This window comes from Anomaloglossus baeobatrachus, chromosome 5 (genome assembly GCF_048569485.1).
Source record: "Anomaloglossus baeobatrachus isolate aAnoBae1 chromosome 5, aAnoBae1.hap1, whole genome shotgun sequence".
In the NCBI taxonomy this organism is placed as follows: Eukaryota; Metazoa; Chordata; class Amphibia; order Anura; family Aromobatidae; genus Anomaloglossus; species Anomaloglossus baeobatrachus.
The window spans coordinates 245,898,736-245,925,160 of record NC_134357.1 but is presented as its reverse complement, the minus strand read 5'-3'; the positions used below and the strand labels follow the sequence as shown (position 1 = coordinate 245,925,160).

Below are 26,425 nucleotides of genomic sequence, written 5' to 3'. Positions count from 1 at the left end.
TATATTCTAAAATGCCTGCAGGCAAATGGCAGCGCTTAACCCTGAAAAAAACCTGCTGCAAGAGCAGCTTGGTTCTATTGGCAAAGACACCCCTTTACTTAGCCAGGTTTTAATAAGTAATATAAGGGATTTTATACAAAAAATCCACAAAGAACCAGCGCTAAATGGGTTTTTTTATATATATAGATTTATTAAAGAAAATATTGCTATCCTTGTTCCAAGGCAAGGTGTTTAATAGTACACAATACACTAAAAAAAAATTTAAAACCACATATACCAAAAAAACACAAATTGAATATATCAGAATTGAAAATAAAAAATAAAAATAAAAATAAAAATAATAATATTAAAAATAATAGTGAAAATAATATGACACAGATAAATCAAAATCCACACAAAGGGTTTTGGTATAAACGCGTTTCCTCAGAGGTGATCCGAAATTCACAATAATTAATTTCTCACTCAGCTATCGTAATGCCCCGGCCGGTGGCATATACTTGATTTAGTAAAATATTGTGACTGATAGCATATAGGTGTACCACACCACCTCTGACTAATTTGCAAGCCTATTTTGCACACATCAAGCTTTGCACAATCTGTTGTAGAAATCAGAAACCCTCAATCCACAATGTGAGATCAGTGGGATTTGTCAGCAGATTTTGGTCTGCAGTAATATAGACTTGATTCCTCCGTTAGATAAACTGAAGTCGTTGTCAATGCAGGATTAACTTGTTAAATTTTCCAAGCACCTACTTGGAAGCATGTGGTCGTGAACAATACAGGTTGTGGAGGAGATGTCAGGTTACCACAACCCCCTTAGTTAGAGTCTCTAGACCACTTTACGGTGCCACAACTAAGCGGTTCCGTATTGTCCCAGTTACCCAGCAGCTAGGTACAGCCGCTGGAAGCACCGATTATTTGCTGCAATTAGAATGTATGATCAGCTTTTTTGCCTGCGACCATCCTCCAGTGGTGCCCTCTACGGCTACTCATTGTTCACATTGGAAGTGGACTGGATTGGAATCTTGCACTGTCTGCTTTACCTGTGTAGTGACAGCTTGCCAAGTAAACTCCTTCGGTGTGTGGACACATTCAGCTCACACTGGACACAGATCGGACTGTCCGCTGGAGAGGTTGAGTAAAACCGCTGATCATACATTCTAATTGCAGCAAATAATCGGTGCTTCCAGCGGCTGTACCTAGCTGCTGGGTAACTGGGACAATACGGAACCGCTTAGTTGTGGCACCGTAAAGTGGTCTAGAGACTCTAACTAAGGGGGTTGTGGTAACCTGACATCTCCTCCACAACCTGTATTGTTCACGACCACATGCTTCCAAGTAGGTGCTTGGAAAATTTAACAAGTTAATCCTGCATTGACAACGACTTCAGTTTATCTAACGGAGGAATCAAGTCTATATTACTGCAGACCAAAATCTGCTGGCAAATCCCACTGATCTCACATTGTGGATTGAGGGTTTCTGATTTCTACAACAGATTGTGCAAAGCTTGATGTGTGCAAAATAGGCTTGCAAATTAGTCAGAGGTGGTGTGGTACACCTATATGCTATCAGTCACAATATTTTACTAAATCAAGTATATGCCACCGGCCGGGGCATTACGATAGCTGAGTGAGAAATTAATTATTGTGAATTTCGGATCACCTCTGAGGAAACGCGTTTATACCAAAACCCTTTGTGTGGATTTTGATTTATCTGTGTCATATTATTTTCACTATTATTTTTAATATTATTATTTTTATTTTTATTTTTATTTTTATTTTTTATTTTCAATTCTGATATATTCAATTTGTGTTTTTTTGGTATATGTGGTTTTAAAAATTTTTTTAGTGTATTGTGTACTATTAAACACCTTGCCTTGGAACAAGGATAGCAATATTTTCTTTAATAAATCTATATATATAAAAAAACCCATTTAGCGCTGGTTCTTTGTGGATTTTTTGTATAAAATCCCTTATATTGCTATAAAAAATAGCGTAGCAAAATTTGCAGGAGGCTAGAATGCAGAGGTGGTGGAACTTGCTTGGCACCAGTGGGACACTAAATTTAGTATAGCAGACACTGTTTGGATGCCACTAAGTTTCAGCACTGTTTGCTATAAAAAATAGCGTAGCAAATTGTGCAGGAGGCTAGAATGCAGAGGTGGTGGAACTTGCTTGGCACCAGTGGGACACTACTTTAGTATAGCAGACACTGTTTGGATGCCACTAAGTTTCAGCACTGTTTGCTATAGAAATAGCGTAGCAAAATGTGCAGGAGGGTAGATTGCAGAGGTGGTGGAACTTGCTTTGCACCAGTGAGACACTAAGTGTAGTATAGCAGACACTGTTGTGATGCCACTAAGTTTGAGCACTGTTTGCTATAAAAATAGCGTAGCAAAATGTGCAGGAGGCTAGAATGCAGGGGTGATGAAACTTACTTGGCACCAGTGGGACACTAAACTTTGTACAGCAGACACTGTTTGGATGCCACTAAGTTTCAGCACTGTTTGCTATAAAAAAAAAGCGTAGCAAAATGTGCAGGAGGCTATAATGCAGAGTTGGTGGAACTTGCTTGGCACCAGTGGGACACAAAATTTAGTATAGCAGACACTGTTTGGATACCACTAAGTTTCAGCATTGTTTGCTATAAAAATAACGTAGCAAAATGTGGAGGAAGCTAGAATGCAGAGGTGGTGGAACTTGCTTGGCATCAGTGGGACACTAAATTTAGAATAGCAGACACTGTTTGGATGCCACTAAGTTTCAGCACTGTTTGCTATAAAAAATAGCGTAGCAAAATTTTCAGGAGGCTAAAATGCAGAGGTGTTGGAACTTGCTTGGCACCAGTGGGACACTAAATTTAGCATAGCAGACACTGTTTGGATGCCACTAAGTTTCAGCACTGTTTGCTATAAAAATAGCGTAGCAAAATGTGCAGGAGGGTAGATTGCAGAGGTGGTGAAACTTGCTTTGCACCAGTCAGACACTAAATGTAGTATAGCAGACACTGTTTGGATGCCACTAAGTTTCAGCACAGTTTGCTATAAAAATAGCGTAGCTAAATGTGCAGGAGGCTGGAATGCAGAGGTGGTGGAACTTGCTTGGCACCAGTGGGACACGAATTTAGTATAGCAGACACTGTTTGGATGCCACTAAGTTTCAGCACTGTTTGCTGTAAAACTAGCGTAGCAAAATGTGCAGGAGGCTAGAATGCAGAGGTGGTGGAACTTGCTTGGCACCAGTGGGACACAAAATTTAGTATAGCAGACACTGTTTGGATGCCACTAAGTTTTAGCATTGTTTGCTATAAAAATAGCGTAGCAAAATGTGCAGGAAGCTAGAATGCAGAGGTGGTGGAACTTGCTTGGCACCAGTGGGACACTAAATTTAGAATAGCAGACACTGTTTGGATGCCACTAAGTTTCAGCAGTGTTTTCTATAAAAAATACCGTAGCAAAATTTGCAGGAGGCTAGAATGCAGAGGTGGTGGAACTTGCTTGGCACCAGTGGGACACTAAACTTTGTAAAGCAGACACTGTTTGGATGCCACTAAGTTTCAGCAAGGATTTCTGTGTCTGACTTGATGTGCCTAAAGGGAGTGTGGGGTGTGGTGGTGTTGTTACCTGTGGCACCTGGCTTGTCCAGGGCGCCACATATGTAGCGCACCATGGGGCAGGTGGTTAACTTACTCGACGCCGGGCCGTTTCAGATCGGGTCGGGCGATGTCACGGGTGGCCTTGTCCGGTTCCGTTGCCCCAAGGCGTACAGTAAATGGTGAGGGATGTGGGGTATTTGGGAGAGTTTGTCGTGACGCCACCTGTGGTATACGGCCAGGAGTAGTTGCTGCTGCAGGATACCGGGGAAGGTGTTACAGCAGCCGGGAGGGTGTCGCTCCCCACAGGCGGAGCGAGCCCCGGGTGGATGATCAGGGATTTAACAGGCGTTAGCGCCTAAGCGCTGGGCGGCTGTGCCGGTAAGAACGAGCCAACATAGTCTCTGCGGGTTCAGGGTGTAGTTTACTCACAACTTCAGCTGCCAGCACGGTCGCACTGGTCACTGCCGTTATGGGCTCCGGTCAATCCCAGGCAGGTAAGGAGCCAACACCGGTGTTTAAAGAAAGAGAAGGATTGGAAGGAGGCGGGTTGTAATGTCGCGCTATTCACCAATCCAGAATCATAAATGATTAATGTCTTTTTATTTCATGCACAGGTCTACGTGTTTCAGGAGTACTCAGCTCCCTTCAACGGAACCGGACAAGGCCACCCGTGACATCGCCTGACCCGATCCGAAACGGCCTGGCGTCGAGTAAGTTAACCACCTGCCCCATGGTGCGCTACATACACATGACACCTAATTTTGAAACATTACCTGAAATGAGAGGTATGATTTAACCCCTTGCCGACAACCGCCGTACATGGCGGCTATGATGTATACTATACACAGTAAACAGAAAAAGAGGCTGTGGCAGTGACCAAAGCCCCTGCCCCCAATCACAACTCAATTCACTATCGATTCTCAAATGAAGCATCATCAAAAAGGAAGTAGTAAAAAATAGACATAAAGCAGTGAGTGTAGTGAGGGCACAGAAGGGAATTTTTAGTTAAAGCTTATTATTAAAGAGATTGGATTATGACATTAAATAGATAGGCATTAAGGAGTAAAACAAAATGTAGGTCTGTACTTCTCCTTTAATTCTGAAGCTACATCATGATCTCCTCCTTATTGTATTAAGTGCTCCTCGCTCCTGCCCTCTCCATAGAGTACATTAGGAGGTGTAACCTGATACCTCACTGCACTGGCAATTTATCTTGCTTTGACCATAGTCAAAGTGGATTTCATAGTGGATTGTAAGTTCAAGAGGCCGTGAAAGAAGAGACATAAATGAAGACAGAAGCAAAATGTATTGTATGAGATACAAAGTTTCCTATAGTCGCTTGTATTATGGATCTATTCAAATGTTGTTAACATTACAATGACCACTTAAAACTTTCCAGTCATTTATTGTAAATTTTCAGAATTACGTAATAAACCCACTAAACATTGGAGAAATTGCAGTCTTCTTTTCATTCCCTCCAAATCTGAAAGTTTTCAAAATAGTGCCAAAAAAACGCCCCCTGAAGATCAGTAAGAAGAGCAACGACGCTCTGACACAGCTTAGTGGCACCTGATGAGCACTGCAGATCAGATTCTGTAGAAAAGGATAGGAATTGAGCCGTCTGTAGCCACTAACGAGTGTAAGGAGTGTATGGTGATAACTGCTGATTGGTAGGGTGCTGGGTGTCAGCTCTCCCCAATCTTAGGCCCGTTTCACACGTCAGTGAAAAACACTGACGTTCTTCACTGACGTGTAAAACACGCACATGTCCCTCCGTGTTCCGTGATTCATGGCACACGTGGGTTGTCCATGTGCAATCCGTGATCGCACATGGACATTACTCACCTGCCTTCACTCCTGTTGTCCATGGTGCTGAACCCCTCGGCTCTGCAGCGTCCGCCCACCGCTCTCTGCAGCTACTTCTCGGTCGGCAATACCTGCTTTCATGAATATTCATGAGCCGGGCAGGAGCTGCAGAGAGCGGAGGCTGCACAGCGAATCGCTGGCAAGGTAAGTGGAAAATGTTTATTATTTAATATGTCAGTGTTTTTCTGGTATGTGTTTCATGGATCACACCCTAGTGTGGTCCATGGGTCATCAGTGATGCCAGAAAAAAACGGACTTGTCTCCATGCAGAATCACGGACACGCGTGTACGCTGCATGGAGACACGGTCAGTGAAAAATCACTGATGTGTGAGCAGACCCATTGATTATAATGGGTCTGCGTATCTCAGTGATTCTGGTGCGTATAAAAAAAGCACAAACGTACCAGAATCACTGACGTGTGAAGGGGCCTTATATTGACAATCTACACACTGCTTTGCTCACGAATGCAAGGGGGAGTGGACCCACTGGGTCGCAGCGCCGGTTTAACCTGGAGGGGAGGAACTACATACCTACTGGGCATTCACCAGAGCCTCTGATGGGGAGGTTGGGTTTAGCTGCCAGTAGTCTCTAGGTGCTAGTCCGGGGAGTCCCGGGACTTCAACAGATGGCCCCTATTTCCTACCAACTATTGTGAGAAGCTTGTGGAAGGAGATCCAAAATGTTTCACCCAAGTAATACAGTTTAAGGGCAATGGTACCAAATACTAATGAAATGTATGTAAACTTTTGACCTTCCAAAAAATAATAAAAATGTCTTAAAACACATTCTCTCTCTGTCTCATTCTGTAATTTGGCAAATATAAATAATTTTGGTTCCTAATTGACCTAGAACGGGAATCGTTTATTCTGATTTCATGTCAGATAGTGAGAAAAACCTGCAGATGTGTCTATAGAGAGTGGATGAAACCAGACGATTCCATCCACTCTCTATAGACACATCTGCAGGTTTTTCTCACTATCTGATATGAAATCAGAATAAACCTTTCCTGTTCTAGGTCAATTAGGAACCAAAATTATTTTTTTTTTTGCCTAAAATACAAAGGAAATTTGTCATCTTTATTCAGTTAACTTTATGCATTTTAGAGATCATTTTATCTTCAAATTGCTTAACTATTCACAATAACAGTAATTTTGACCAGGGTGTTCAAACTTTTGCATGCCATTTTGTAGTTACTAAACGACTTTGTATACCCACACTTCCCCTGTAAGAGAAAAAGAAAATACTGGCCTATAATGAGCGATCACTGTGTGATGCCCTGGCAAAACCAGGTAGTCACAAAAGTTGTACATCCTCCTTGTTACCACCAGAAACTCACACTTAGGCATAACACACAGCCATTAATCCTAACCACCCCCTCATGATAATAGGGACACACCAGTGGGCAGGATCAGGCGGATGAGAACTCCCACCTAGGGGTCCTGAGGTGTCATAGGCGGGAACACAACAATTAAGTGGAGGAGGTGAAGAATAGATCAAGTTCAGGCTTTGAAGTTGATAGTTGAAGTGTGGAGAGCTGAAAAGTAGACAAGGCACTCCCAAAATGCTTTGCATGAAAATTTATTTATGTGCTTTATAACGTTTTCGGTCCTATTTGGACCTTCATCAGTAGCACATACGTGGTGAACAAGGTGTACGTGGGCTGTCAGGCGCGGTATCCACCGCTGCATGGGGGCTGCCATCTGAAGTGTGGAGAGCTGACAGCAGTGTAGTCAGGGGTAGTAGCCCTTGGACTACCCGGCTAGGTGGCAGACAGTGAACAGGGCCACAGGCGACGGAGATTCGGTCGCGGGAGACCTAAAGTGGACCGGGGCAGGATTGTATCCCGCCGGTGCCGACAGCGGGAATCCGGTCTGGAGGCCGTGCACAGTCGGGGTGCCTGGACCCTAGGGCGAGGAAGGTTGCAAGCCCCTCTCCAATTAACCAGCCGAGGACAAGGATCCAGACACACAGAACCAGGAGTGGACTTCTCCGTTCCATGCAAAGTCGTCCAGAAGGAAAGACAAACACAAAGTGCAGGAGGAAGGGTTACCTGCTCATTAACCTGGGTGCGGGACCCGAATGCACCCTCCTAAGGCAGCCAGCCACTGGCAACTTGGTTTACTACTGGACTTGTGTGAAATTACTGAACTGTAAGTATACCATTGTCCCCCGGTCCAGCCCAGCGCGCCACCTCCAGCAGCCATCACTCCTGTGTTCAATCCTCGGGCCCCGGAACTACACCCCCCTACCCGTGGAGGAGATCCCATCTTGCTGCCCCGCTCTATCAGCCCCGGGCACCCCATCACCAGGCAGCAGCAGTGCCACCATCCCTCACCGCAACCCACGGGTGTCGTCACAGACACAACAACTCCCCTGTAAATATCCCCTATCCGACGGTTGTGAGGACGGGCGGCCGTGCGAGCACGGGTCCGGTCACCACTCGAGCCGCAGCAGCGAACCCGGATCCGAGCAGGCCCCCGAGAAGAAGCGGCAGCGGCCCCCGCCCACAACAACTGTAATGTTTTTTATATGTAAGTGTAATATACTTGCAAACAAGTAGGCTTATTTCTTAGTAGGATAAATTGAAGCCTTAAATGGCGGCAGCAGCGTTCACTTTATGATAGATATCATACGGAAAAGTATGGAAGAAGATTCCAAGTTGGATGAAATGGTCAAAACAACAAATTGCCATCATTGTTTTTTGGGGTTTGCTTTTATACCGTTTAACGTGCAGTAAAAATAAGCAGGCAGTATGATTCTCCTGGCCCGTTATATGGCAATTTCAACCTCATATGTGTTTGTTTTTTTGTTTGTTAATTTTTTATGTTCGTGGGTCTAAGAAATGGACTTAAAAAAATACAAAAAACAAAATAGTTTGTCACCATTTTCTGAGACCCAACATTTTGCATTTTCCAATGATGGAGAAGTATGAGGGCTTGTTTTCTTTTCTTCAGTGAAATGGACATTTTTGTACCCTTTTGGGCTATAGATTATATGTGTATATATATATATATATATATATATATATATATATATATATATATATATATATATAGCCCAAAAGGGTCCAAAAATGTACCCTTGTATATATATGTGTGTGTATATATATATATATATATATATATATATACATATATATATTAGTTTGCATAGCTTTATATTTCGTTTTGAGATGCGAGATGAGTGGAAAATGCCATGTTTCTGTTTCACCTTCTTTTGTGATTAGAACACTTACTGTATGGGTTAATTCTTTTTTTCTTTTGATATATCTGACTGTTACAGAGACAGCAATAACATATGTGCTTTTTTCCTTTAGATCAGGAAGGAGGAGAATATTTCAACTTTGATATTTTCTTTTTTATGCAAATTATCGCTTTTGTAAAACAAAAGAAACTAACTCCCGAGTTACAAGTAGGAGCGGTAGCTACCCAATAAGTCAATGTCCGACCTTCTATCAGGCATTGCAATATGACCAGGGCTGTATTTAGAGTTTATGCTGCTGTTATCACTTTAAGGATGCTTTACTGCCATGGTACTTTTTTTTTTTGCTGGGACCTTTTAAAATAATGTTTCTCTGCAATTTTTGAAGATCGCAACAAAAACATTATGGTTTTGTGACGCCCTGGACCCCAGGGGTCACAGGTAACAACACCACCAACATCACACACACACCCCCATCCCTTGTGAGGACACACCTGTCACCCGAGAGGGAGACCTGATGCCTCCCTCAGGGCCAGTAGGACACACCAGGTGGGCGGAGTCAGGCAGAAAGGCACGCCCACCGAGGAGACTACTGTCCTGAGGCAGGAAATACAAACAGATTGAGTTGTAGAGTGACAGTGACAGGAGGTGTAGAGGAGAGAAACTGTCAGGGACCCGGGTTGGAGCCTGGGATTCCCGTAACATCAGGCAGGCAGACGGTGGTGGCCGCCTGCAGGAGTACCGGTATAGCAACCGGCGGAACCGTAGGGACCGGGCCAGGGTTGGAGCCCGCCGGACCTGAACCGGGGAGTCAACCGTTTACCGGAGCACCAGAAACCGGGAACTCAGACCCCGTCCTAGCTTGGAAGCCACTGAGTGTAGGCAAATTAACTGATTGCAGTCTGGACCTCACGGGTTCATCCTCACCCAAAGTCTCGAAAGAAGGCAACAGCCCACCGATACCGGGTGAGAGCCATCGCCAAGGGCCAAACACCCAACGGGCCAGCGCCTGCGGGCAACCGAGGGCTCCTCCGGCAGCTAAACGTCGGGGAGCGGGCTACCACTGTCTAGGCAGGGGAGCCAAAAGTCAAAACAAGAGGTGCCCCCACCATCAGCCTCACAAGGGACACAAGCAGCCGGCTGCGGGACCCGACCATACCCGAACTTTGGTTTACCAGTGACTCTGAGTGTGAATTAATAGTGAGTACACCAGTGCCATCCGGGCACGACATCGCACCGCAGTACGGCACCTTGCACCCTGACATCACCATCGCCCGTCCCACCGGGCCCCGGGACACACCGCCCCTAGGGCCACCGAGGGGCTAAGATCCAGGCTGCGCCTTCAACACCGATCCCGGGAGCCCACTTCACTCCAGCCGCAGAGGTGGTGCATCCCGTCACCCGAACCCGTGGGTGGCGTCACGACCCGTACAACGACAACACGGCCTCCAGCTGCGAACCTCGTCCCACACCACCACCCCCACTGCCTCCCCTTAACAGAGCGACGTGGCCCCCGGTCCAGAGGCGCTCGAGCCACCGACAACCCAAGCCCGGACCTCGAGCGTCTCGGCCCGGCGAGGGAGCAGCCGAGCCCCTCTCAGGGCGGTACAGTTTTGTATGGCAAAAAAGTCACTGTGGCCAAAACATGTAAGGCTAGAATTAGTGCTCACTTTTAGGCCAGGGTCACATTAGTGTACAGCACCCGATGTGGGAGAATCGGATGTGATTTGCTAATGACACTTGGCTCAGGCTCCGCTGAGAGCACGACGGAGTGTCAGTCACTGCGCTCAGATCCTTTCACATCTGGGAATTGGAGCACAGGTGCAGAGAAGATGGAGAGATTAATCTCTCCCTCTTCCCTATTGCCTGCCTCGGCGTATACCGCACTGCACTCGGATGTCATCAGTGCAGTCTGATGTGTCACACACACCCATAGACTTGTATGGGTACAAGAGAAAAATGTAACAGCACTTTTTTTTTTTCCACTTGCGTTTTTTTCAGGCTCCACAAAGAAGTCTATAGAGAAAAAGAAAACACCAAAACTGCACAGTTCAGTGGCGTCTTTAGGGCTCATGCGCACGTAACTGCTGAATATTCTGCAGGGATTTGACAGCACATGTGCGCTTCAAATCGCTGCAGAAACGCTGCATAATGGATGCAGTTTTTTTTGTATAAAAAAGCCGATTTCATGCGCTATGGCTGCTGCCCCCACCATAGACAAAGTGGGAGCTGCATCCGAAGCGCACGGAATAATTGACATGCTCATTTTATGAACGCACGGATTTGGGTCAAAATTTTAGCACCCAAATCGCTGCGTTCATAAAAGTATCGTGTGCACGTCTCATGCACAATCTACATAGATTGTGCAGGGGACGCAGGACGCATGCATTTACGCTGCAGTGTAATACGCAGCGTAAATGCATATAAGTACGCAACGTGCGCATGAGCCCTTAAGATGAAATCACATCCATTTTTGTTGGACATTTAGTTTGTGTTCACATATAGTATAAATGCCGCAGTTTTTTCTGCTGGTGTTTTTTTGTACATACAGTATATTCTGCTGTGTTTAATTGTCCAAGCAAAGTGGATGTGATTTTGTGGCTCCCTGGACTAGCCAGGTCGTCACAGGTACTGCAACACACACCCCCACCCTGAGACAGGCACATCAGACAGACACAAAATCCTTGTTGCCTCCTTCCAGGGGCTGATGTCCACACCAGGTGGGCTGGAGCCAGGCGCACCCACTGAGGAGTTCACAGTCCTGGAGGCGGGAAAAGGAAGCAGTTCAGTTAGGGAAGTCATGAACAGCAAAGAAAAAATGGAGTTTCCAAGTCCATTAAAAAATTGTACATTTTATTTTATCACATAATAAATTAATTACAAAAGATCATATACAAAAATACATTACAAAAAAAAAGTGAGGCAAAAGAAGGGGAGGAAAATACCTCCAGGCAAGGTGATATGGCTACAATTACATGTGGGGATTAAATATTAACCTTTTCCAAGAAGGGTACAATCCAATTACAACTGCATTCCTATCAGCAGTGGATTAGTCACAATGGACATTAGTAAACTGCAGTTATTTGCTTAGCCATTTAAATTCACAGTTATCCCCACAGGAGGTTGATGCGCCCACCAGAATATAATAGAGGTCAAATCCGTCAGTGACCGGAACCCTAGGGGTTTCCTAACAGCCAAGACCCGATTGAAGGCAACCGTCCGACCAGTAGAAGGAAATACAGCTACTGCCACAGCTAGAGTTCCAAGGGCCAGAGCCTGCGGGCAAAAGGGCTCATCCGGCACATATATACGCTGGGGAGCGGGTTACCGGTGGGAATCCATTGGGACCGAACATACACAAAGGTGCAGGGAAAGGCAGCCACCACCAACCGTCCGGGAGAAGCTACAGCAGCCGGCTGCGGGACCCGTCCATCCAGCCGTTTGGTTTACCAGAGACTTTGCGTACATTTGTGGCTGAGTGAGTACAACCGTGCCATCCGGCACCGCGCTGTGCAGTCCAGGCGACCCCGCACCTTGCCAACCCTGCCTCCCCGTCACCTCACCGGGCCCCGGGACAACCAACCCCTACCCACGGAGGGGGAGAACAACATCCCAGCTGCTCCCTGCCATCGCTCCCGGGATCCCCGTCACCAGCAGCGGTGGTTCCCAACCTCACCACAACCCATGGTTGGCGTCATGGACTAAATACCCAAACCAAACTACCCCTTTCACTCACGGGCGAGGAGCGCCACTCGAGTCCCCGGATTGGGCCCACCGCTCGAGCCACCGAGCAGTCATCGCAGCAGCGCCGGACCCGAGCATTAGCGAGCGCGCGGCGGCGGCGTCCTCCCCGCCCGCGACAACTTGGCATCACAAACAGGATCTTACCGTTCTACCGGCTGGTAGAAGTGCGCCTTGTGGCCCGCCGGCAGTGTCCGGCCGAAAAATTTCAGAATCCGCCATCTTGGGTGCGAAGATTTTTCCCGCTCGAGCGTCTTCTCGAGCAGTGGAGGCGCGAAAGCCGAAGCCCTGCCCCTGAAGAGGAGGTGCCGAGAGAAGACCAAGGGGGGAAGGATGGCGTCCGGCCGCATGTAAACTGAGGTTATAAAAGCAGGGACGCCAAGACTCTGCCGCCATTTGGTTCCTGGAAGATACCGCTGCCAGCATGCACCGTCCGTCTGGTAGCCCCGCAGTACCCGAGCCCGCGCCCTAGACCGCAGCGTGGGTGGAGGTCCGGACCATCCAACTGAGCAGCCGTCTGCAGGTGCAAGTGCAGCTCCTCCTGGAGGAGTGGAAGGCCGACATGGCGGATGTGGTGGCGGCCATACGGAGACGCGAGGTGGAGGAAGATTTGGAGGAGCGGGTAAGCGACCCACGCCCCTGTGTCCCTACAGGATTGGTCGCTGCGGCTGAGGGACCCAGTCTGCGCCCGCTCACCCTGCTGCCTCCCCCGCTACCTGTGTTCGCTGCTGCCGCCCCGCCACTAGGCCCGCTACCCCTACAACCGGTAGCGGAACCCTGCCTGTCCGCCCGAGCGGACCAGCCTGCAGACGAGGTCCGCAGACGAACCGCACCACTTCCGTGGAAGCTCCTGAGGGCAGCGTCAGTCCGCGAAGATGCACCGGTGGCATCGGAAGTGACCACACCCAGTACCGTCCCGGCTCCGGTGATCCGTCCCGTTCAGGAGGAGGCGGAGGTTCAGCAGGTGAGGACCCCTGTACCCATATCCCACGCCTCGGTTGAGGCTGCGCCGGGTCGTCGCTGTGAGGCAGCACCCCAGGCCATGACACCGCGGGACCTTCCACAGGGGGCGCCAGTAGTAGCCAGTGTGAAGGAGGTCCTGCGGGGCCTGACCCGCGAGCAGGGGCAGACAGACGCCCCTTACTGGGACAGGGAACCAAGCCAGCTGGGCCGGGAAATCGCGGAGAGGGAGAAGCGGAAGGCCGAGATGATAGCCCGCATGATCCAGGAGGAGAACCTCCGCAGAGCCACCTTCCGGGTACGGGGCCCAATATACGAGGGCCAGGTGCGAAGATTTGACCCCCGCCGGGGGTATGGATTTATTTTCGAGCCGGGCCTGGAGGCCGAGGTGTTTGTGGCCCGCCGGGATGTCAATGCCCATCTACCAGAGGGCCACCCGGGCCGTAACTTGCTTCCAGGCGATCCAAGGCGTGACATACACGCGGCACTGTGGAGAGAGGGGCTGGTTTGGCCTTGATGCCAAGCTGAGAGGAGGCCAGGAGGCCCAAAAACCGGCCCAGTCCCCTCCTCCATCCTGCAATGTGGACTTGAAGTAAGGCAGCGGTCCCTCCGTTGCACCGTTGTCCCCGTTGGGACCCCCGGTACCGTTACCTTGTTAAGTAAATGAATGATAAGACTAATCAAACCGAGAGAATGACCTGATTGACACCGTGATTGACCCGGCCGTTGCCGGCAAGTTGTCCCCGTAGGCATGAGGAACTCTTCATGGACTTGCCTGAGAACTTGCAGGGCACCCACGAACTGGTGGGATTGTAAATAAGTTTGGGGCATGTTTTCCATTGCCGCCTCCGGAAAGGCAGATTTGGAGGATGGGCCTGGAGGGAAGTGTTGGCCCAGGCCCGCCACTACCGAAACCGGTGGCGATCCTCCGAGGATCAGGGGTCCCCCATGGACGTGGGGTCCCCTGAAGTGACAGCCGGGTGCGAGTCACTGTACCCATTCCTGCTCGGGCAGCCTGGATCTGGACTGGGGTCAAGGGGTGCTGACCACTTCTTAGGGGCAGCATCAGGGCTAGGTTGCTTGGGTGGGAGAGCGGAAGCCGTCCGTCCGTTGGTATTAAAAATGTATCTATATATATAATTGCCTTATTCTGTCTGTCTGTCTGTCTGTCTGTCTTGCTCCAAAATTGTGTCCTTACGGTGACACAAAGCTGATTGGCCGCTGGGCTCGCCATGGCCCCGCCCCCCGCACAGATTGGCCGCTCGCCCAGGCTGCGCCCCCACATGGGTTGGCCGGCCGCTCGCCCAGGCTCCGCCCCCCCACAGATTGGCCTCTCGCCCCGGCACCCTGCAGGCATTGGCAACTCGGCCACGCTACGCCCCCCTCACGCAATGCACGCTAGCTCTGGCCCCGCCCCCCCACGCATTCCCCGAACCGACACGGTCACGGAGCCACGACTCCCAGGTGAGTACTGTACCCCCGGGAGCCCACATCAGCGTACGCCGCCAACCCAGTCGACACATACCCTCGCATTGCTGGGGTTGCCGGCGTATGCTGGTGTGGGCTCCCGTGCGAGCGGGGGACGAGATACGCTGGTAACCATGGTAGCATAGTTACCAGCGCATCAAGGTCTTGCAGCGGCGGAACATACACACACGCACACACATAACAACACACACATCAGATCACACTCACTCTCACACACACATCACACACACATCACATCGCATCCACACACACAACATCCTGGGATATCGCTTGCTTCTCGGCGGCGATACTGTGCTGTGAACTTCCAGGACCTGCCGGAGGATCAGATGGCCAGAAGCATGTGGTATCTCCGGATGTTGTGAGTGTGAGCGCGTATGTGTAATATCGTCAATGTGTGTGTGCGTGAGTGTATGCGATCGGGTGTGTGTGAGTGTATGCGATCGGGTGTGTGTGTGTGTGTGTGAGTGTATGCGATCGGGTGTGTGTGTGTGTGAGTGTATGCGATTGGGTGTGTGTGAGTGTATGCGATCGGGTGGGTGTGTGTGTGAGTGTATGCGATCGGGTGTGCGTGAGTGTATGCGATCGGGTGGGTGTGTGTGTGAGTTTATGCGATCGGGTGTGTGTGTGTGTATGTGATCGGGTGTGTGTGTGTGTGAGTGTATGCGATCGGATCTGTGAGTGTCGGCAGAGGAGCACGGCGTGCTGGAGGAGGCTGGGAGGAGAGAGGCTGATCCTGGGGAAGGCTGGGATGGGGAGGCTGGGAGAAGAGAGGCTGATGCTGGGGGAGGCTGAGGCTGGGGTAGGCTGGGAGGAGAGAGGCTGATGCTGGGAGGAGAGAGGCTGATGCTGGGAAGAGAGAGGCTGAGGCTGGGGTAGGCTGGGAGGAGAGAGGCTGATGCTGGGAAGAGAGAGGCTGATGCTGGGAGGAGAGAGGCTGATGCTGGGGGAGGCTGAGGCTGGGGTAGGCTGGGAGGAGAGAGGCTGATGCTGGGGACAGAAAAGGCTGATGCTGGGAGGAGAGAGGCTGAAGCTGGGAGGAGAGAGGTTGATGCTGGGAGGAGAGAGGCTGATGCTGGGGGAGGCTGAGGCTGGGGTAGGCTGGGAGGAGAGAGGCTGATGCTGGGAGGAGAGAGGCTGATGCTGGGAGGAGAGAGGCTGATGCTGGGGGAGGCTGAGGCTGGGGTAGGCTGGGAGGAGAGAGGCTGATGCTAGGGACAGAAAAGGCTGATGCTGGGAGGAGAGAGGCTGATGCTGGGGACAGAAAAGGCTGATGCTGGGAGGAGAGAGGCTGAAGCTGGGAGGAGAGAGGCTGATGCTGGGAGGAGAGAGGCTGATGCTGGGGGAGGCTGAGGCTGGGGTAGGCTGGGAGGAGAGAGGCTGATGCTGGGAGGAGAGAGGCTGATGCTGGGGGAGGCTGAGGCTGGGGTAGGCTGGGAGGAGAGGCTGATGCTAGGGACAGAAAAGGCTGATGCTGGAAGGAGAGAGGCTGATGCTGGGGACAGAAGAGGCTGATGCTGGGAGGAGAGAGGCTGATGCTGGGAGGAGAGAGGCTGATGCTGGGGGGAGAGAGGCTGATGCTGGGATGAGAGAGGCTGATGCTGGGAAGAGAGAGGCTGATGCTGGGAGGAGAGAGGCTGATGCTGGGAAGAGAGAGGCTGATGCTGGGAGGAGAGAGGCTGATGCTGCGGGAAGAGAGGCTGATGCTGGGAGGAGAGAGGCTGATGCTGCGGGCAGAGAGGCTGATGCTGGTGCAGTATGGGGGATGGAGCACGATGGGGGGTGCGTAGCATGGGGGATGCAGCACGTTTGGGAGTGCGCAGCATGGCGGATGGAGCACGTTTGGGAGTGCGCAGCATGGCGGATGGAGCACGTTTGGGAGTGCGCAGCATGGCGGATGGAGCACGTTTGGGAGTGCGCAGCATGGCAGATGGACCACGTTTGGGAGTGCGCAGCATGGCGGATGGAGCACGTTTGGGAGTGCGCAGCATGGCGGATGGAGCACGTTTGGGAGTGCGCAGCATGGCGGATGGAGCACGTTTAGGAGTGCACAGCATGGCGGATGGACCACGTTTGGGAGTGCGCAGCATGGCGGATGGAGCACGTTTGGGAGTGCGCAGCATGGCGGATGGAGCACGTTTGGGAGTGCGCAGCATGGCGGATGGAGCACGTTTGGGAGTGCGCAGCATGGGGGATGCAGCACGATGGGGAGTGCGGAGTATGGCGGATGGAGCACGTTTGGGAGTGCGCAGCATGGCGGATGGACCACGTTTGGGAGTGCGCAGCATGGTGGATGGAGCACGTTTGGGAGTGCGCAGCATAGCGGATGGACCACGTTTGGGAGTGCGCAGCATGGTGGATGGAGTACGTTTGGGAGTGCGCAGCATGGGGGATGGAGCACGATGGGGGGTGCGCAGCATAGGGGATGGAGCACGATGGGGAGTGCGCTGCATGGGGGATGGAGCACGATGGGGAGTGCGCTGCATGGGGGATGGAGCACGATGGGAAGTGCACACCTCCCCCCAACACACACACACACACACACACACGCGCGCGCGCACTGCACAACACACCACACACACACACTGGGAACCACGAACAACTGCCCTACACAGACACCCACACACATAGACAACGCTGCACACACACAACACCCAACACACAAACACCGCGGCATACATAAATATACGCACATACCGCACAACACACACATTGCACAAAACATACCTCCCCCCAAAACACACCACACACACACACAACGCTACAGACACACAGCGCTCCACAAACAACGCAACACACGCAACACACATAGAACACCGCTCTCACCCCCGTCACACCCAGACAACACCCAGAACATGTACAGCGCCCTACACAAACACTTGGTAACTACACACAACAACATCTATATATATATATATATAACAAAAATCATACATGAACTACACAATACGTAAATTCTAGAATACCCGATGCGTAGAATCGGGCCACCTTCTAGTATATATATATATATGTTTTGCAACGTTTAAGTGACCTACCTCCCGTAAGGGAAGATTTGAAGTGCATAAATTGTTGTTACTTTTATATTGTTACAGTTGAAAAGAAAAATAAAACTGGTGATGGATGGGCAGCCCGCGGACGGTCTGCATTTAACCAAGGGGGAATGTGGCACCCTGGACTAGCCAGGTCATCACAGGTACTGCAACACACACCCCCACCCCGAGACAGGCACATCAGCCAGACACAAAATCCTTGTTGCCTCCCTCCAGGGGCTGATGTCCACACCAGGTGGGGTGGAGCCAGGCGGTTGGCCCCACCCACTGTGGAGTTCACAGTCCTGGAGGCGGGAAAAGGAAGGGAGTTCAGTTAGGGAAGTGCAAGGGAGAGGAGTGAAGTAGTAGTGGAGGAGTAAACTGACCGTGTCCGGGTGTGTGGCCCGGGCACTAAGAGCAAGGTTGGCAGACGGTGGTGGCCGTCTGCAGGAGAGGCGAATCAACGCGGAACCGTAGGACCGGGAACGGGCGGTGGCCCGCCGGTACCGAACCGGGGAGCGAAGTGAAGCCAGCACACACAGGCAGGGCCTGCGGACCCCGACCAGGCTTGGAGTCGCCATTAGAGGTCAAATCTGTCAGTGACCGGAACCCCAGGGGTTTCCTAACAGCCAAGACCCGATTGAAGGCAACCGTCCGACCAGTAGAAGGAAATACAGCTACTGCCACAGCTAGAGTTCCGAGGGCCAGAGCCTGCGGGCAAAAGGGGCTCCTTCGGCACATATATACGCTGCGGAGTGGGTTACCGGTGGGAATCCATCGGGACCGAACATACACAAAGGTGCAGGGAAAGGCAGCCACCACCAACCGTCCGGGAGAAGCTACAGCAGCCGGCTGCGGGACCCGTCCATCCAGCCGTTTGGTTTACCAGAGACTTTGCGTGCATTTGGCACCGCGCTGCGCAGTCCAGGCGACCCCGCACCTTGCGAATACTGCCTCCCTGTCACCTCACCGGGCCCCGGGACCACCAACCCCTACCCACGGAGGGGGAGAACAACATCCCAGCTGCTCCCTGCCATCGCTCACGGGATCCCCGTCACCAGCAGCGGTGGTGCCTAACCTCACCACAACCTGTGGGTGGCGTCACGGACTAAATCCCCAAACCAAACTACCCCTTCCACTCACGGGCGAGGAGCGCCGCTCGAGTCCCCAGATCCGGCCCACCGCTCGAGCCACCGAGCAGTCATCGCAGCAGCGCCGGACCCGAGCATTAGCGAGCGCATGGCGGCGTCCTCCCCGCCTGCGACATTTACATTTGTCATGAGTTTGCCAGAGGGTGCGTTTTTGTCGTCAAACCAGAACGCAGCGTGCAGACTAAATTCAACATCACATTGTTGCAGTACATAATGAAAAACGCAGTCTCTTATATGTGCGCCCTGTGGTTGGGCTTCACAGGAGTGCCAAAATGTCAGCGGCAGGCAGCTACCAAGACAAACAAAGGTGTACCATGGAGGACTGAAGGGAGCCGATGTGTGCAAGCCCCACAAGTACATCATTTATACGCCATTGTTAACAATCAAGTGTTTAAATAGTTAAAAGCAGCAATGGAAATTCAGCTTCTGCCACCGCTGTTCAGACATTTGTCAGCTATTTACTTATCCCACATCTACCACGTGTTGTGGCAGACTAAACCATAAAGAGGAATTATATTTTCCCCATAAAATTCACAGAAACAAAGGGCAACAATGTTTACCGGCCCAGGCCATAGGAACAAATGCACTAACAGACGCAGAATAAGCCCAGGGCCGGATTAAGGTTGGTGGGGGCCCCTGGGCAGAAAATCTGGTGGGGGCCCCATAAACGTTAACATTTTTAGCCATAACAGTAGAGCACGAACTGTAGCATTTAGATATAAATCCAATAAACATGTATCTTAAGGCCCCGTCACACTAAGCAACATCGCTAGCAACATCGCTGCTAACGAACAACTTTTGTGACGTTGCTAGCGATGTTGCTGTGTGGGACATCCAGCAACAACCTGGCCCCTGCTGTGAGGTCGTTGGTTGTTGCTGAATGTCCTGGGCCATTTTTTAGTTGTTGCTGTCCCGCTGTGAAGCACAGATCGCTGTGTGTGACAGCGAGACAGCAACAACTAAATGTGCAGGCAGCAGGAGCCGGCTTCTGCGGAGGCTGGTAACCAATGTAAACATCGGGTAACCAAGAAGCCCTTTCCTTGGTTACCCGATATTTACCTTTGATACCAGCCTCCGCTGCTCTCACTATCAGTGCCGGCTCCTGCTCTGTACACATGTAGCTGCAGCACACATCGGGTTAATTAACCCGATGTGTGCTGTAACTAGGAGAGCAAGGAGCCAGCGCTAAGCATTGTGCGCTGCTCCCTGCTCTGTGCACATGTAGCTGCAGCACACATCGGGTTAATTAACCCGATGTGTGCTGTAACTAGGAGAGCAAGGAGCCAGCGCTAAGCATTGTGCGCTGCTCCCTGCTCTGTGCACATTTAGCTGCAGCACACATCGGGTAATTAACCCGATGTGTGCTGTAACTAGGAGAGCAGGGAGCCAGCGCTCAGTGTGCGCTGCTTCCTGCTCTCTGCACGTGTAGCTGCGTGCGCTGGTAACCAAGGTAAATATCGGGTTGGTTACCCGATATTTACCTTAGTTACCAAGCGCAGCATCTTCCACGCGGCGCTGGGGGCTTGTCACTGGTTGCTGGTGAGCTCACCAGCAACTTGTGTAGCGACGCTCCAGCGATCCCTGCCAGGTCAGGTTGCTGGTGGGATCGCTGGAGCGTCGCAGTGTGACATCTCACCAGCAACCTCCTAGCAACTTACCAGCGATCCCCATCGTTGTTGGGATCGCTGGTAAGTTGCTTAGTGTGACTGGACCTTTACCCTGATCTGCCATATTCAGATTTACAGGACTACAATACAGATACAGTCCAGGATAACTCACAGCCGTCACTTATACAAAGAAAGTAGAGTAAAGGGGGCTTTACACGCTGCGACATCGCTAATGCGGAGTCGTTGGGGTCACGGAATTCGTGACGCACATTCGGCCGCATTAGCGATGCCGTTTTGTGTGACACCGATAAGCGATTTTGCATCGTTGCAATAACGTGCAAAATCGCTAATCGGTGACATGGGGGTCCATTCTCTAATATCGTTGCTGCAGTAGTAACGAAGTTGTTCCTCGTTCCTGTGGCAGCACACATCGCTCCGTGTGACACCGCAGGAACGAGGAAGCTCCCCTTACCTGCCTCCCGGCCGCTATGCAGAAGGAAGGAGGTGGGCGGGATGTTACATCCCGCTCATCTCCACCCCTCCGCTGCTATTGGGCGGCGGTTAAGTGACGCTTCAGTGGCGTCGCTGTGACGCCGCATGGACCGCCCCCTTAGAAAGGAGGCGGTTCGCCGGTCACAGCGACGTCGCCGGACAGGTAAGTATGTGTGACGGCTCTGGGCGATGTTGTGCGGCACGGGCAGCGATTTGCCCGTGTCGCGCAACAGATGGGGGCGGGTACGCACGCTAGCGATATCGGGACCGATATCGCAGCGTGTAAAGCGGCCTTTACTCACATATTTTTAATTGATCCCAATGTTAAGGCAGCCAGGGACGGCTCCAGGTTTTTGTGGTCCCCGGTTGAGTCTCAGTGGGCCCCATCCACACACAGACACACACATACACATACAGGCATACGTACATATACATATTTGAAGACAAATTCACAAAAATACATTTAAACAGACAAATATATGCACAGTCATATACACTGACATACATGCAGACACAGACGCATTACAGGTGTTAATATGGAGAAGTCACAAGCAGCCTCACTCACCTCTCCCGCTTGTATCCAGCTCCTCCAGGACATATGGCTGTGTTGCATGATGGCCATCAATAACAGACATGACTGCACACCATGCACACTGACACAGCACTGATGTATATACATCACAGGAGGGGCTGGGGCCTACAATAAATACATTACAGGAGGGGCAGGGGGCATAGACATTACTGGGGGGGGCATAGACGTTACTGGAGTGGCAAACCGCTCTGGTGGCGTACACATTACTGGGATGGGTGGCTTAGCGCTCTGGGGGACCCATATAGTTCTGGGGTGCCGCATAGACTGCTCTGATTCATATATACACACACACAGCTCTGCTTCAAACACACAGCTCTGCTTCACACACACAGCTCTGCTTCACACACACAGCTCTGCTTCACACCACACATCTTTCTTCAGCTCTGCTTCACACACACACAGCTCTGCTTCACACACACACAGCTCTGCTTCACACACACACACACAGCTCTGCTTCACACCACAAATCTTTCTTCAGCTCTGCTTCACACACAGCTCTGCTTCACACCACACATCTTTCTTCAGCTCTGCTTCACACACACACACAGCTCTGCTTCTCACACACACACACAGCTCTGCTTCACACCACAAATCTTTCTTCAGCTCTGCTTCACACATAGCTCTGCTTCACACCACACATCTTTCTTCAGCTCTGCTTCAAACACAGCTCTGCTTCACACCACACATCTTTCTTCAGCTCTGCTTGACACACACACACACAGCTCTGCTTCACACCACACATCTTTCTTCAGCTCTGCTTCTCTCACACACACACACAGCTCTGCTTCACACCACACATCTTTCTTCAGCTCTGCTTCTCTCACACACACAGCTCTGCTTCACACCACACATCTTTCTTCAGCTCTGCTTCTCTCACACACACACAGCTCTGCTTCACACACAGACACACACACAGCTCTGCTTCACACACAGACACACACACAGCTCTGCTTCACACCACACATTTCTTCAGCTCTGCTTCACACACACACAGCTCTCTTTCACACACACTCACACACAGCTCTGCTTCACACACAGACACACAGCTCTGCTTCACACCACACATATTTCTTCAGCTCTGCTTCACACACAGCTCTGCTTCACACACACAGCTCTCTTTCACACACACACACACAGCTCTGCTTCACACCACACATTTCTTCAGCTCTGCTTCACACACAGCTCTGCTTCACACACACACAGCTCTCTTTCACACACACACTCACACACACAGCTCTGCTTCACACACAGACACACACACAGCTGCTTCACACCACACATTTCTTCAGCTCTGCTTCACACACAGCTCTGCTGCACACACACACAGCTCTCTTTCACACTCACACACACAGCTCTGCTTCACACACAGACACACACACACACAGCTCTGCTTCACACCTCACATATTTCTTCAGCTCTGCTTCACACACAGCTCTGCTTCACACACACACAGCTCTCTTTCACACACACACACACACAGCTCTGCTTCACACACACAGCTCTGCTTCACACACACACACAGCTCTCTTTCACACACACACTCACACACACAGCTCTGCTTCACACACACAGCTCTGCATCACACACACAGCTCTGCTTCACACACACAGCTCTGCTTCACACACACAGCTCTGCATCACACACACAGCTCTGCATCACACCACACAGCTCTGCATCACACCACACAGCTCTGCATCACACCACACAGCTCTGCATCACACCACACAGCTCTGCATCACACCACACAGCTCTGCATCACACCACACAGCTCTGCATCACACCACACAGCTCTGCATCACACCACACAGCTCTGCATCACACCACACAGCTCTGCATCACACCACACATCTTTCTTCAGCTCTGTCCCTACCTGCTCTGATGCCATCCTCCTGCTGCTCCGGTATAGGCCGCCATCGTCCTGCTGCTGTTCCGGTGCCGCGGCCATTCTCCTGCTCCGGTTAGTCTCCTCTCCTGGCCGCGGCGTGGGTCTTCTCCGCGGCCGGCCGCGCGCGTGGGTCCTCTCCTCCGCGGCCGGCCGCGCGCGTGGGTCCTCTCCTCCGCGGCCGGCCAGCCAGCCGGCCGCCCGCGTGGGTCCTCTCCTCCGCAGCCGGCCGCCCGCGTGGGTCCTCTCCTCCGCGGCCGGTCAGCCGGCCGCGCGCGTGGGTCTTCTCCGCGGCGGCGTCCTGCTGTGACGTCCGCGGCGGCGTCCTGCTGTGACGTCCGCGGCGGCGTCCTGCTGTGACGTCCGCGGCGGCGTCCTGCTGTGACGTCCGCAGCATTGGACGCCGCAGCAGAGCAGGGAGCAGGCACACCTCTGACCCCGGAAGTACAAACGATGGTACTTCCGAGGTCAATCAGCGTCCTGTGCCCGCAGCTTGTTTTTGCGTCTTAGAGACGCAGATACAAATAAATGTAGGTGCCCCCCCGAAAACACAGCTGATTTAGACTGTCTTAACGGAGGGGGAGCGGGTGTGAAGAAAAGAAAAAAAAAATTGCTGACGGGTGGCAAGTATGGCCCTGGTGGTAGGGGCCCCCTTGGAAGCTTTTTTGGTGGGGGCCCCGGGGCTGAAGCCCCGCCTGCCCCGCCTATAATCCGGCCCTGAATAAACCACTAATACAGATGGAGGCAACAGGGGCAAAACACTGATGGAGCAACCACCCACACACCACCAGTCCATGGAGGAGGTGACTGCTTAGTATTAAAATTCCACACAAATGGCTTGTATAGGGCGCCGTTCACACATGTAGGTGCACAGTGTCTGGCTTACAGCCTACTGATGACGCCCATACTATTAGATTAGGTGGGCTGCCCAGCACTATATAAGTGCACCACACAGGAATGGAGACCCTAGTTTACAAGGCCTACATTAATGGGCCTGGCTGCATCCTGTGTAAAGATATGATAAGTGCAAAAAATATATTATCTATCTATATATGAGGTATTAGTTGATATTGTGGCCAGAATACAGAAGCCCACAACCCAACGTCAGGGGTCCTCATGTATTGTGGGTCCCTAACTAAATGTAAAAGCTAAACCACAGAGAGGAATTTGTGCATTTGTTCCTATGGCCTGGGCAGGTGAACAGCCCAGATACTGAGGCCTCTCTGCACACCGGCTCCCCAGCAATGGCGTGCCTATAGTGGAGTATGGTGGCTCATAGGCAATGCATCTTGTCATATTTGCGAGGCTTGTTAGAGAAGCAGATATTTACTTTTACAGTAGCTGCACACGCAGTGTTAGGGCTCCGTCACATGAGTGTAGCGTATAACAAGGTTGCGTGCTAGCTGATGGTTTATTGGACAGCCCTCTGTCCACTCTTATACTATGCCGCCGGCTGATCAGACATTTTATTTTTCTTGTGCCTATTTGTAATGAGAAAATAGGCACAAGAAAGCGCAGTTTGATCAGAGGGTCATTTCCATAATCAATCCGATTGTCTCTCATGAGAGAATCTACGCTTGTGGGACCACAGCCATAGGACTTCTCACACAAGTGTGAGACATCGGACTGCACACCGATGTCATCCAAGTGCAGGCCAATTTACGTGGACTCAGATAATGGAGAAATTATACTCTCCATCTTGTCCTCACTTGTGCTCTGATCCTGATAGACAGAAGATTCGGATCACAGTAAATGCCACTCGCATTACACTCTGATCAGAATCTGAGCCCAGTGTCATTAATATAATCGGGCCGATTCTCTCGTGAGAATACATATGCTTGTGCAGCCACAGCTGGAGGCCACGTGCACACGTTCAGTATTTACCTCAGTATGTGTAAGCCAAAAGCAGGAGTGGAACAATCAGAGGAAAAGTATAATAGAAGCACGTCACCACTGCTGCATTTATTACCCACTCCTGGCATTGGCTTACAAATCCTGAGGTAAAAAACCCTGACCCAATACTCAGTGTGTGCACGTGGTCTTCGAGAAATCTCTCTAAGGGTATGTGCACACTAGAATAAGGATTTTTCTTAAGAAATTTCTTGAGAGTGAAGGATTAGCGCACCTGCGTTAAAAAACGCACCAATAACGCACCTGCGTTTTTACTGCGATTTGGTGCGGTTTTGGTGCGTTTTTTTAGGTTGGTCCCTGCGTTTTTTAATGCTTTTACAGCAATAAAGCTTGTTGAAAAAAATAAATTGTGATGTCACTTCCTTCATCAGTCTTCTCCATTTTCTGTAGTGTGGATCTTTGCAATTGTGTCGTACAACATGGCTAGCAATATAATTGAAACACAGCTACACAGACCGCACTTTCAGCAGCTTTTGGTGACTTTAATCCACTTCTACGTCGTCGGAGACAACAGGTATCTTTTTTTTGTTTTTTTTTCTATACTAATTAACTATTTTTTTCCTGTGTTAAATTTTAACCTTCCTTTTTTAGGCACAAAGAAAAAGATTGTGGGTACATCCCCTGCTTGTGGCTCGTGAAGCCAAAGGGCATTTTAGTGTTCTTTATCAAGATTAAAGAAGGTAAGAAACCTGAAAACACTGTTTCTAATTATCTATCTCTATATGTGGATCTATTTATCTATCTATCCCTCCATCTATCTATCTATCCCTCCATCTATCTATCCCTCCATCTATCCCTCCATCTATCCCTCCATCTATCCCTCCATCTATCCCTCCATCTATCTATCCCTCCATCTATCTATCCCTTTATCTATCTATCCCTCCATCTATCTATCTATCTATCCCTCTATCTA

General features: G+C 50.7%; 1 long non-coding RNA gene across 1 annotated transcript; it reads left to right on the top strand.

Moving 5' to 3' along the window:
• The first annotated feature begins 4,221 nt into the window (after positions 1-4,221).
• LOC142309899 (uncharacterized) lies at positions 4,222-26,191 on the top strand. Its single transcript, XR_012754032.1, has 3 exons — positions 4,222-4,304; positions 25,903-26,026; positions 26,104-26,191. It is a non-coding gene; the product is annotated as an uncharacterized LOC142309899 (long non-coding RNA).
• Positions 26,192-26,425: the final 234 nt, after the last annotated feature.